The 12,707-nt window shown below is 36.7% G+C and overlaps 1 protein-coding gene across 3 annotated transcripts in view; it reads right to left on the minus strand.

The window, feature by feature from the left end:
• LOC118189399 (unconventional myosin-XV-like) overlaps window positions 1-11,305 on the minus strand; it is a 120,504-nt gene extending 109,199 nt beyond the window's left edge. Inside the window, exon 1 of one of the 3 annotated variants that reach the window (XM_085817095.1) lies at window positions 11,057-11,305. The gene's annotated coding sequence lies outside the window, so the exon portion shown is untranslated. The remainder of the gene's footprint in view (window positions 1-11,056) is intronic. The other 2 variants (XM_085817094.1, XM_085817096.1) reach the window with 2 other exon arrangements.
• Window positions 11,306-12,707: the final 1,402 nt, after the last annotated feature.

Here is a 12,707-nt window from a genome sequence, read left to right on the forward strand (position 1 = left end):
TCTGTTCCGAGTCAGGTCCTTGCATGTTCCCGAAGAAGGTAAGAAGGAACATTGACCCTGATAGTGGCGCCCAACGAAGAAGAATAAATATGGCCGAGTTTCAAGAAGAACCTGTGCTGCCTGCAGAAACGGCTCAGAATCCAGAAATGCCAGCTGTCGCCCTGGAAGGATTTGGTTACATCGTCCAGACCATGCGCGCTTCGATGAAACCAGAAGCAACATTTAATGGAAACTCACCGGTAGCCAGTTTTTTGGAAAATTTGGATGACCACTTCATGCTCTACCCCGTGCACGAATTTCAAAAAGTTACCTTAGCTACCAGCGCTTTGAGGGGCCAAGCGCTTAACTGGTTCAAATGTATAGGCAGAAGTCTCTTGGGTCAAGCAGGAAGTCCCACCTATACTTACGAGAATTTCAAGACTGCCCTACTAAAAGCCTTCCCTGTTGTAAGGGATCGTGCGAAATTAGAAACGGAACTTTTCAGTATATATCAGCAAAGAATCGAAAATCTCTCAAGCTTTATTTTAAGAAAAATTCACGTCTTCAAAATCTTGTATGGAAACCGTCCGGATCCTGAGATAATTCAAGTGATTTTGCCGAGGTTACTGCCCCAAGTGCAAGACTTTATTGAATTAAGAAATCCGACTACACTGGAAAAGTTATTTGAGCTAGCAATCCAGTTTGAAAGTAGAAGAACGGCGGACGTTGAAAGAAGACGCCAATATCAACAGCGAAACCAATTTGGTGCGCCAAGACTACAGCAAACTCAAGCACACGGCTACGGAAGCAAAGCGAATCAGTGGGCAAGGAAACCCGAGCATTCAAAAACAGCCGGCGAACGTCGACAGTTCAATAGCAATCCAGGAAAAAAGTCTCAAGGCCAGGGGAAAAAGAAGGAAAGCACGGAAATGAAAAAGAATTTAAACTAAAACGGATTTCTGCTGACGGGAGGGTGCGGAAATCCGAAGGCCAAGAAAACCCCTTTTCCTTCAAGTTAAATACAGTAATGGTGAAAAATTTGACTCTTCCGAAGATTGAAGTGTTGGTGAATAATATCCCAGCCACCGCACTCCTGGATACAGGCGCGCAGTGTTCCTGTGTGGCAGAAGATTTTTTTAGGAAGTATTTTCGGAAATACCGCATATATAATTCGGATAATACGACAGTGTTAGCGGCGCAAGGAGAACTATGTAAGTGTATAGGTAAAGTACCGCTATATGTCCGTATCAAGGACGAACAAGTAAAGGTGATGTTTTTTATAGTAAAGAATCTGCAAGCACATATAATTTTAGGAATACATTTTCTTTCAGAAGCACAAGCAACACTGGATTTTAATGAAGCGTCCCTTAAGCTGACAATGAAACCAGTTCGTGCAGAAAAGGCTGATCCGCCGATGTTAAAACTTGACCACATCCCTAATGACGAGCAAGGAAGAATCCGACAAGTGGTAACTGAATTTGCTTCGTTATTTAGTGATATTCCAGGATTTACTCAGGTTACTAACCATAGTATTGACACCGGAGATTCAATGCCAGTTCGTCAAAAACCATACCGGTATGATAAGAATAATGAAAAAATTATAGAATGGCATATTACCGATATGCTACGTAAAAAGATCATAACGTCCATCTCAAGTAGTTATGCTAGCCCGGTGGTTTTATGTAAGAAAAATAATGACTATCCTTTGACGCATCCAAAAAGGTGGAGATTCGCTATTGATTACCGTAAATTAAACTCCATAACTAAATATCCGGTATATCCGTTACCGATCATTTAAGAAATTCTAAGGAACATAAAATCAACCAAATTTATGACGACTTTAGACTTAACGACTGGTTATTTTAAAATAGGGGTTAGGCCTGAGGACGTGCCTAAGACTGCTTTTATAACCAAGTCTGGCAGTTATGCATTTTTGCGTATGCCGTTTGGCCTTTCAGGGGCCCCGACAACATTTCAGCGATGCATGGACATTGTGTTAAGACCTGTTCTTGGAAAGTCCACATTTATCTATTTAGACGATATCATTATTACTAGTGATAATCTCAACCAACATGTACAGGATTTAAGACAGGTGTTTTCTTTATTAAATGAGGCCGGTCTAAAAGTTAATGTCGAAAAGTACAAATTTGCAGCCCCTGAATTAAAATATTTAGGTTACAAGATATCTCAGAAAGGAATAGAGACAGACGAATCAAAAATAATCGCTGTACAAAAGTATCCGACTCCAAACACGGCAAAGAAGCTCTCTTCTTTTCTAGGACTTTGTTCATATTATAGGTCCTTTATAAAAGATTTTGCAGCTATCGCTGAGCCATTGTTAAAATTAAAAGGAAATAGGCAAGATTCTCGTGGACGGCCGAAGCCAATAGTGCTTTCGAAAAATTAAAACAAGCATTAACGCAAGCCCCTGTGTTGAAATTTCCTGAAAAGGATGAGAATTTAGAAATTTGAGCGGATGCTTCGGATTACGCGGTAGGAGCGGTACTTTCGCAAAATCAGCAGCCCGTGGCATTTTTTAGCCGAACTTTAAATCAAACACAAAGAAACTATTCCGCGACCGAGAGAGAGGCAGTTGCAGTTCTGTTAGCAGTGCAAAAGTTCCGAGTCTATTTTGAAAAGGCGCCTATAACAGTGTACTCTGATCATGCGGCGGTAACTAGATTATACACAGGGAAAAATTTATCCCCAAGGTTAATAAGATGGGCACTCAAGCTACAAGAATATAATCTGGTAATCAAGCATACCCCCGGAAAGGAAAATATCGTAGCAGATGCCCTATCAAGAATTAAAATAGATGAACAATGTAATACCGTAAAGGTGGCAATGCTCACAGCATGTACAATAAATTCCCGAGAAACTGTAATAACCGAACTGAGTAAGGATCCTGAGTTTGGAAGCATTTATGAGTATTTAAAGGATCCTGAAAATTTTAGCCACCAAGATATTGTGGCGATAAGAAATAGGGTGGCCCATTACGAACTAATAGATGGTCTATTATTCTATACAAAAACTACGAATTCCAACAACGAATTTCGACCTGTTATCCCAGCTAGTCTTAGATTAAATATCCTGCAGGAGCTCCATGACAGCCCTTTAGCTTCTCATGCTGGTATTCGAAAAACTATCCAACGCGTACGCGAGGCAGTCTACTTTCCTGAACTGCAAAAGTTAACAAGGGCGTATGTCCAGTCCTGCCCAACATGTCAAGCAGTTAATTATATTAATTTCCGCCCGGCCGGGTTTCTAAATAGTATTAAATCCGAATTTCCAAATGAAATAATTGGCATCGATTTATTGGGCCCTTTCCCAAAAAGTCAGTTAAATAAAAATCGCTATCTCCTGGTTATGGTTGATCATTTTAGTAAATGGACCGAAATTGTTCCCTTAAAACGAGCCTCCGCGAAATTAGTTACGGATTCTATTTTAAATAAATATATTTTAAAATACGGGGCGCCCCTAAAAGTTATATCGGATAATGGTCCTCAATTTGTAAGTAATATATTTGAAGACATGTGCCAAAAACTGGGCATACGTCATTTAAAAATGGTCCCGTATCGGCCGCAATCAAATATAGCGGAACGGATTAATAGAAATATAGTGAAAATTATCCGTAGTTATGTTAAAAATTTTCATAAAAGCTGGGATAACTATGTCAATGAATTTGCTTTCGCCCTTAGGACCGCAAAACATGATACAACGGGCAAAACTCCTGCTGAGTTATTTCTAGGCAGAAAGATTATAACGCCGTTAGATAAATTATTTTATGTGTAACAAAGAGCCCCAGAGTTTAAAATGGGTGATATAGAAAAACTAATTAAGGAAGCAAAGAAGAATACTGAAGTAGCACAAAGAAAACAGAAGCTCTATTATGATTTGAAACGACGGGGAGTAACTTATAAAGTAGGGGATGAAGTTTTAAAAATTAAGCATTCACTTTCTTCAGCACCAGAAGATAAGACTGCCAAATGTTTTCCACCATTTGAAGGACCATATGTTATAGAAAAAGTAACTCACGCTGTAGTAGTGTTAAAAGCCAGAAATGGTGAAACCTGCTCCGCAAACATTGATCAAATCAAACCCTACTTCGATCGTAATAAAATGCAAATATTTTCAGATCTTTTGCAGGATCCGGCACGGCAGACACCGCAGGCACAAGCTCCAGAGGTGGAAAAACGACAAGTACAAGGGCAAGCCACTAAGAGGCAGGAGCAAGTGAAAAGAAAATTCCCCGCGGAAAAATTGAAGGGAGCAAGAAAAAGAAGCCGTTCCACCGTCCAGAAAAGAGAGTTCACGAACACCCCCAGAATGAAGAAGGGAGAAGGACGACGTATGTGAAGAGAACCAGCAGAAATGACGGCAACTATAACCCGGCTCTAAAACGGAAGATCTACTCATCCGATAGGACTCTCCGCAGCAAATGTCGCCGAACTGCAGAAGGGCCACCAGCGACGGAGGAAAAGTTACAAGGAAAATTTGAACGGCCAGCAACGAGGTCCAAGCAGGAACACGACAGAAGTTTCCCGGTTCCGCCAAGACCAGCTGCCATCAAACGGCCAAGACCACAAGCAGAGGAGAAGAGGAAGGTATTCAAGGGTGACCGAACTGGTGAAAAAAGGAAGCTTCCAGAGGAAGGCGCTGAAGGGCGAGCCCGTACAAGAAGGAGGATAAATCAAACAAATATCTGCAATACCTTTCAGGACTGGGCCCAGAAAAGGATGTCCGAATATCACAAAGATAAGTAAAATTTTATGTTACTTTGCAAACTTAAGTTAATCTTTCATTCTTACTGCAAGTGGCAGATTTCAAGTAGTTTTACCTCATGCGAGGTCTACCTTTATCGCCAAAAGGGCGAGAAATGAGTTGTTACCGATTTTGGTATTATGTTTTTCAATTACTCGCGCGTAAAACTAAAGTTGATGTATAATAGCGTTGTGTAAAGACTTAAATATTGTAAAAAGTTATTGTATAAATTTTATTTAAAACATTCTAGCAAGAAAGAAGTTTTAGTCTGAAAGACTTTTTGAAATGTAGTATTTCAATGTAGAAAGAATTGGCACTTGCTTTGAAAAGAATAGATGTTAACAACGTACTACTAATGTATGTTTTCAAATGTGTAAAATTAACGGCATGTTGATATGTTCTTATATACAATGTGAACTGTTATTTTAAATGTTAAGAAATACCGTGATATGGTAAAAGTGAATGTTAAAATTTTTTTTTATTCGTGTGACTGTAAAAAGACTAAATCATGGTGAATCTGTGTTAAAGGTTGAATGATGTAGTTAGGCTCTCTGACGCTACACTTCAGAGTTAGACACTTTCAGAATAGTACCTAAGGGTTTAGAGTTGAAATTAGGGTGTGTTAAGAGGTCTTGTTATGTTGAAATTTAACACGTTAGTGTTTTGATTGTAGGAGGAAGTGTGGAACACGTAGACAGAAACACATTCGTGTTTACAACACATGTCAGAGAGCACGGGGAGAGATAATTAAAATAGTCATGAATGAAATAAGAATGTTAAGAGAAATATAGTTATACATGTTACTTGCCATTTCATTAAACTAGTTTTCCTTCCAGATCTCTGGAAGGAACCAGAATTGAATAAAAGCTCCTGTTTAGATGCAGCACAGATAGAAAAAATTGTGTATCCTGGGAGCTGCTATTGTAAAAACAAATTTCTTTCTTTTAAATTTCTAGTTTCTAGCGAAAAATATTTGTAAAAGATTGGCCTCGCGTTAGATTCTAGAGCTAAAAGTTTTCAACAAGGTCGTTTTAGACCTCAGTTTCAAACTAATTAACTCTGGCGGGAAGTATGTAAGGATCTTAAGTTTTACTAACGTTTATTTTATTTTAAATCTTTACTATCACTTCTTATTTTCTACTTCCGGCCAGAATTATAAGCGTTAAGGTTTTTATGCAAAGTTTGTCTGGCGAACGCCAAGTATTTAAGTTGTGGCTTTTTGCCAAGCGACAGAGAGGAAGCAGTGAGTCGAAGCAGGCCGCTTACCTTAGAAGTTTTACGCAGTTGCTGTTTGCCTTCCAGGCCGGAGGTTTTAATCCTCTTGATAAATTTAAACGTATTGTAGTGTTCACAGTTTTCTGTACTACATACGCTTCCTGTTAATATAAGGCCAATCTTCCACGTTTATTATTTTAAAGTTAAATTAGAGTTTAGTTGTATTTTTATATTTTTACGTTAGACCCCAAGTAGCGGGTCGGTGTATTCCGAAGTACGGAAGTTATTGTAAATAGAGAAAATAAAGGGTTTTATATACCCTTCTTGTGTATCCTGTCTACTTCCCACAATTAGTGAACATAGCTTTAGTAAGCTCTCTGTTCCGAGTCAGGTCCTTGCATGTTCCCGAAGAAGGTAAGAAGGAACATTGACCCTGATAAGGTAACAGCCAGTCGCGCTTTCATGTCAAGAAATATGCAAAAAAGGCAGTCTTATAAGAAGCCTTTATGAAGGGTTACAGAAGTTGATTGTAAGTGTTGATAGAAGGTGTTTAAAACTTTCGTACAATTTGTTTTCAAGGCATACGTGTTTATATGACTTCCAGAAGACAAATGGAAGATTCTGAGCCCTTTCGTGCTGTGTGTGGGACGCATTGAAGTAGGGCAGTCGATCACAGATGTTGCTCTTTTATTCGGCGTTCATCATTCTGTAATGTCACGTTTATAGAAACAATTCCAAACCACACAGACAGCTGTCCCAAGACCCGTAGCCGGTCGTCCAAGGAAGACCCCTGCGGAAAATGGATATAATTGCTATTGTAGCCAAGCGGAATCGCAGAGCGACCTCCACACGTGTGACATCTATGGTTACAGCGTCTATTGGTAAGTCGATATCTGCAGCTACTGTACGCTGAAGATTACATATGAGTGGTCTGTACGCCTGGGTACCTCGAGTTTGTGTTCCTCTAGTCGTCCAGTCAAGAGGGCAGGATAACAGTGGTGCCGGGAACATATCAATTGGAATGTGTCTGACTGGGGCAATACTATGTTTACTGATGAGTCAAGATTTGCTCTTGAGCTAGATGACAAGCGTATAAGGATATGGCGGAAACAAAGAACACGCAATCGGCCCCAAAACATCACCGAACATCACGCATTCCGAGGCGGAAGCATTATGGTGTGGGCAGGGATTTCATTAGGATACCGCACCGACCTGCACTTCTTTAAACGGGGTTCTTTGACGGCTGTCCGGTATCGAGATGAAGTCCTAGAACAGATTGTGAGATTGTAAGCTGCAGCAGTTAAACCTACTTTTGTTTTAATGGACGATAACGCACGTCCTCATAGAGCTGACATCGTCGATGACTACCTGGAGAGCGAAGGGATTGCGCGTATGGCGTGGCCAGCATATCAGCCCGATCTTAATCCCATTGAAAATCATTGGGATGTTCTCGGCCGTGCTGTATCTTTACGTTTCCCACCTCCAGCCACTCTTATTGATCTGGAAACTGCACTACAAGAAGAATGGCGATTGCTTAATTCTTCGGTGGTTGACCACCTAATTGAAAGCATGGTCTCAAGGTATAAACTTTCTTTACAGATGAGGGGGAGGTGACATACCCTTTTTATGTTTTTTTTTTTTTTATTTTTCCATTTTATTCTATTTATTTTCACTTTATACATAATTCTGTTTAAGGCTCCAGTATGTCATTATCTGATAACTTATAAAAATTTAATATTGTTTTCATTTTTGTATATAATTATTGATTTTGTTTTATGCATAAATATATATGCTACTTTCCTGCCGAATTTTGCGTTAATTAAAGCAGTATTTGTTGATTTTTTTGCATTTTACATCTTCGTGCTTAACTTTTGGAAGTGAGTGTATAAAATTTGTTTTATCGAAAAAAACACTTCAGAGTTCTGGAACCTTCCACATAAATAGTTCGTACAAATCTTCATAGTGTTACAGAATACAGTCAGTAGTTACACTTCAAACTACTAAGAACGTTAAACAGAGCACGATGAAAAGCGCATCTAAAAAGGAAAATCTCCTATGGAGATTTTTAAATACTCTGAACTCACGCTGAACTAAACAACTCCTGCTCCGAAACTGATGCTTTCTCCGGTCTTATATAGTTTTTTCAGTTAGCCGAGAGATTTCTAGTACCTTCCGCTTCTCGAAATTACTAGAAGGCATATCAGGACCGGATACGGTTACAGTTACATATAGCATCAATTACAGTTATTTAATTATAATATCCATTGCAGTTATAAAAAAAACTGGACCAAAATGTCGCGAAATAGTCTCCAAGTTTGGTGACTTAAAGAATTTCTCACCAAATTAGCTTGACAGCCATTTTCTCAATGTTAAATAGACTTACCCCTGTATTCTTACTTTTCTTGCCAAATTAGCATGATAGCCATTTACTTAATGTTAAATAGACTTGCCCCTGTATTCTTACTTTTCGAGCAGAGCATTGTCTCTCCAGATTTTCATGTTACATTACGCAGAAAAATACAACAATTTCACATATAATTGCACTAAAATCATCTATCTTCGTACAAAATTCGTAACATTGTAAGTCAAAAAGTGAAGGCGAGAAAAAGCGGCTATCAAACCAAACAAATTCTCATTCGGTTATATTTGTTCTAGAAAATATATCAAGTAAGGAAAATGTTGATAAAGATCTCAGATTAGAAGCACTACATTGTTATTAAGACATTTTTATTGGAAGAAGACTTAAATTCTAGTAGCCAATTAGTTCAGAATTTTTTTTTTTTTTAATCTGCCTTATTTGTTGAAAAAGTCGTTTGAATTTTTGGAAGAGGGGAAAAAAAGAGGAAGATTATTTACCCCCCCAGAAGTAGCGCTGCAATTGCTCTTATGAGGCAGTAGTTTTCTTGATGTCTATTTCCCTTGATGGTTATTTCTTAAGTAGTGCCTTTTATTTCTTGAGCGCTCAATCATTTCGCTTATAATTCAGTTTTAGTCACACACTATATCTTATACCCCTTATCGACAAATTCCCATCTGTTTTGAAATTGATTCGTAAACATAGTATCTCTCGAAACACATCTTATTAACGTTTTATATTGCAAATCATTCTCTAATCTAAATGAAACTTTTGCTGTAATTTATTAGCATAAGACTCATTTGAACTGCTTGTGAGCTCAGAATCTCTGCTCATTGAAGGCTATTAGTACTTTAAGTTTTTTCTCGCAGCATATTACTCATTCTCATATGAACAATTTCCCCCCTTAATGTTGTATCAAAAGTGTAATCACTAAAATATTTTGTTTCGAAATCTTTTAAATGTTCATTAATTTAGTTTCTCTCGTCTTGCTAAATGTGCTTACACTTAACCACAAAGTAATTTCAAAATCACTCCACGAGTCAGTCTTTTAAACAATCGAGGAGAGGCGAATAAGCACTGACAGAGATCTCTAAACTTTTTTTTTTTATTAAAGTAGGGTATGGTTTTCAAATATTTTTACTCGTGCATTCTCGTTTTATAACATATCAGTCTTGATTCCACATAGAAAGAATTGGGAATATGTAACTATATATTATTTTTATTTTATTTCTAAATGAATATGAAATTTATAATGAAATGCAGACTACTAATTCAATCCACACCTTACTTATCATAAAATTGACTTAATAATAATAAAAATCACTCTAAGAAAACCGTTTACCAGTTGATAATGAGTTATATCTTAAATAATATTAGTTAAAGTTTTAAATTTCAAAAATTTTAATTATAATTTTAACCTGCGCATTTTTTACATGTTTTATAAATGAAGGTTATTATTATATGTAACTTTTTTAAAGAAATTAATAATATTAAATAATCAATAAATTATTATTAACAATAATTAATAATTGCGTTTTAATAATTCATTACCATTTTCGGAACAGGTTGAAATATAGCATTCTTTAATATCAAATTTGTCCTAATTGTCTGGATGATGTCGAATTACCTTACTCTGAGTTTTTTTTTTTTTTTTTTTTCATTGGTCACCCCATAATGTAACAGTGGAGGTGTCCTTTCATTCCTAATCCTGTGATTTCTTAAAAGAATTTCAATGGATTTTTTAGCCGTAGTAAACCATTCAGTCAAAAGAACTGTTAAAAGTAGTTTTTACCTTAGAGTATAGTGTTCAAAGGAAACAATACGAGATTTCCACAGACACATACTCTGGATGCTTATTGTTTTAAAATACGCTTATGATCGTCGAGGAAGAGTTCCTCGTTAAGACCTAAATATTTCAGAATTTCATTTCCGTTATAATTAGGAAAAACGAAACAGGATTCTGGAAGGACTGTCCTTTTGGAGTTTTACAGTCTATTCTATACAATCTCAAAAGGAAAGTTTCAAATATTGTGTCAGTACCGCAAACTTTGCCGTAACTTCTAATTGTGAGCATAGCTTTTCTAAATAAAAACCATTAAGAAGTATTTGAGACTTTAAAATGTACATTTTTTTAAAGATACCTTTATCTTTTTATATTATATATATCTAATTGTGAGAATAGCTTTTGTAAATAAAAATCATTAAGAAGTATTTGAGACTTTAAAATGTATATTTTTTTATTCAGGACACCTTTTTTATATTCCTTGTATACTAACCTAGAGTAATCAAGGAGACCTCTACCATGTCATCATCGATGGTTTAGCGGAGAAACGAGTTGTAATGATGAAGTTATTTGTATGATAATTTGGATAAAATTGTTGCTTTGAATATCGAAAGGGGCGGCAGTTTCAGGGACCGTTACAGGCTGCAAAAGCTCTAAATGTGCCACTGAGTAAAAAATAAGCTCTTATAAGCGGGGAAGCGGGTTTTCAGCGTATTGTCGTTTATACTGCGTCACATTAATGTAGAACTGTTTTATGATTATTTTTGTAAATTAACAAATATGATGATTTAATTTAAATTAAAAGCAAACTTAAAACGGCATGAGATATCCGCTATTGCTGTAAATACTTATTTAGGTAAATTTCAAACGTTTAAAATATCAAACAGTAGATAGATAATATTTTAACTTGTTCAATGTTTTCATTTTAACACATGCAATAAATGTAATGAGACTGTACTTACCTTATGCTACATTAGGCAAAAGTTGATTTTTCTCCAGTCACACCAAAGAGCATTCAAAATTTTTAGGACATACTTTTTCTTCGATATTTCTTCAATTTAGTCTTTGAAGCTACTAGAAAGCTTTGGCTCAACTGCACTGTTTACACCCAGAACAACTTCATCTATACGCAAGAGTGCGGTGGGAGTTGCTTTGAAAAGAAAGAAAGGAGAGAGAAAAAAGAATGATTTAAAAAGGGCTTTCACATTCAGAGGATATTTGGGCGTGCGTTTTTTGTTCTCCAACGTATCGCAGAAGAATGAATGAAACTTACCTTTATGTTTCTTCTACTCCTCAGCTTTGGAAAAAAAAAAAAAAAAAAAAAAAAGCACCGTTCTTACCCATAGAAGGGCATTCAGTGGATAAACTTGAAGCGTGTCTTTGGAACAGTAGTTGAAATTTGCTTCTTCTTTAATAAAATGTTTAAAATACTGTACGCAGTCTTTTATCTGCGCATGGGCACAGCATTGGTTTACTAACAATTGGATATTGACCTTACTTATATTTATTCACAATAGAGTATTGAGTTCCTATGTCCTTAGCTATACCATGACTGCTGAAAGCATCGTAAGAATGAAAATTAGTATTATTTATTGGCAGCGATTGATTTTCTGTTATTATAATAACAAACTGCTGAATCTTATAACTGACGAAAATGAACCTAGTTATGAAAGAAGAATGTTTAATAGATCGTAAATATCCTTCTGTTTTGAGCTCGTGATTTCGCGAAAAATTGACTCATACAGCGGTTTGATTTTAATTCATTAGCATAATAATATTGCGAAATCAAATTAATTAGTAGGCTCTAAAAATAGATACTTTATTTCTAACATTCCTATCAAAATATTCGATTGCACGAGTCTTAGCTCCGCAAGGCCCATAATCGACTCAGCGGCAAAGTCGCTGAATGTTGGTAGTTCGACTTGGATTCCATTCCAGCTGAGCCGCCTGTCTGCATGGACGTTTTCCTCAGTGTAACGTAGATGCGAGCCAGTTACTCTTATAAAGTAATCCACGAAGGCATCCCTCTCTTAAGACAGATAGCCTTTTGTGTTTTGCTATAATCAAATAAACCAAACCAACCTTATAGGGTTCTGCTGTATTTAGAAGCTTGTAGTAATATTTTACAGACCCTACTGGAGTGGAAGCGAGTTAAAGCTTAGTTTGAAACAAGTCAACAAGTCTCAAGAAGATTAAAATTACCTTTTTTATTATTTAACACTTAAATGAACAAAGACGCACTGCTTGTGCTATAGACGGTACTTTCGAGAATTTAATTTAACATAAGATAACATTAAATTCAGTTGCAGGTAACGTAGTCGGCGACTACCTTAAAATGGACTATTTAAGTAGACCCAAGATAGTTAGCGGCCCATATTGAAAGATCATCTAGCCAGACGCTATACCCGGAATAAAACTTGGCAGAACTGGTGATGCGAAGTAACAGTATGACGAGGCTGACAGAAGCCCTGATCTTAAAGATTCAAATCCTCAGCTTTTAATACGCAAACAACTAATATGCTTTGTGGTGAGGTCTATGAAAAGGAAAAGTTATAGTGAAGGTTTAAATCATAATAACTCGTAATTAACATAAAGTACCTTGTAACCTATTTG

This window comes from Stegodyphus dumicola, chromosome 5 (genome assembly GCF_044657685.1).
Source record: "Stegodyphus dumicola isolate Sdum_Otavi_A_Nest chromosome 5, ASM4465768v1".
NCBI lineage: Eukaryota > Metazoa > Arthropoda > Arachnida > Araneae > Eresidae > Stegodyphus > Stegodyphus dumicola.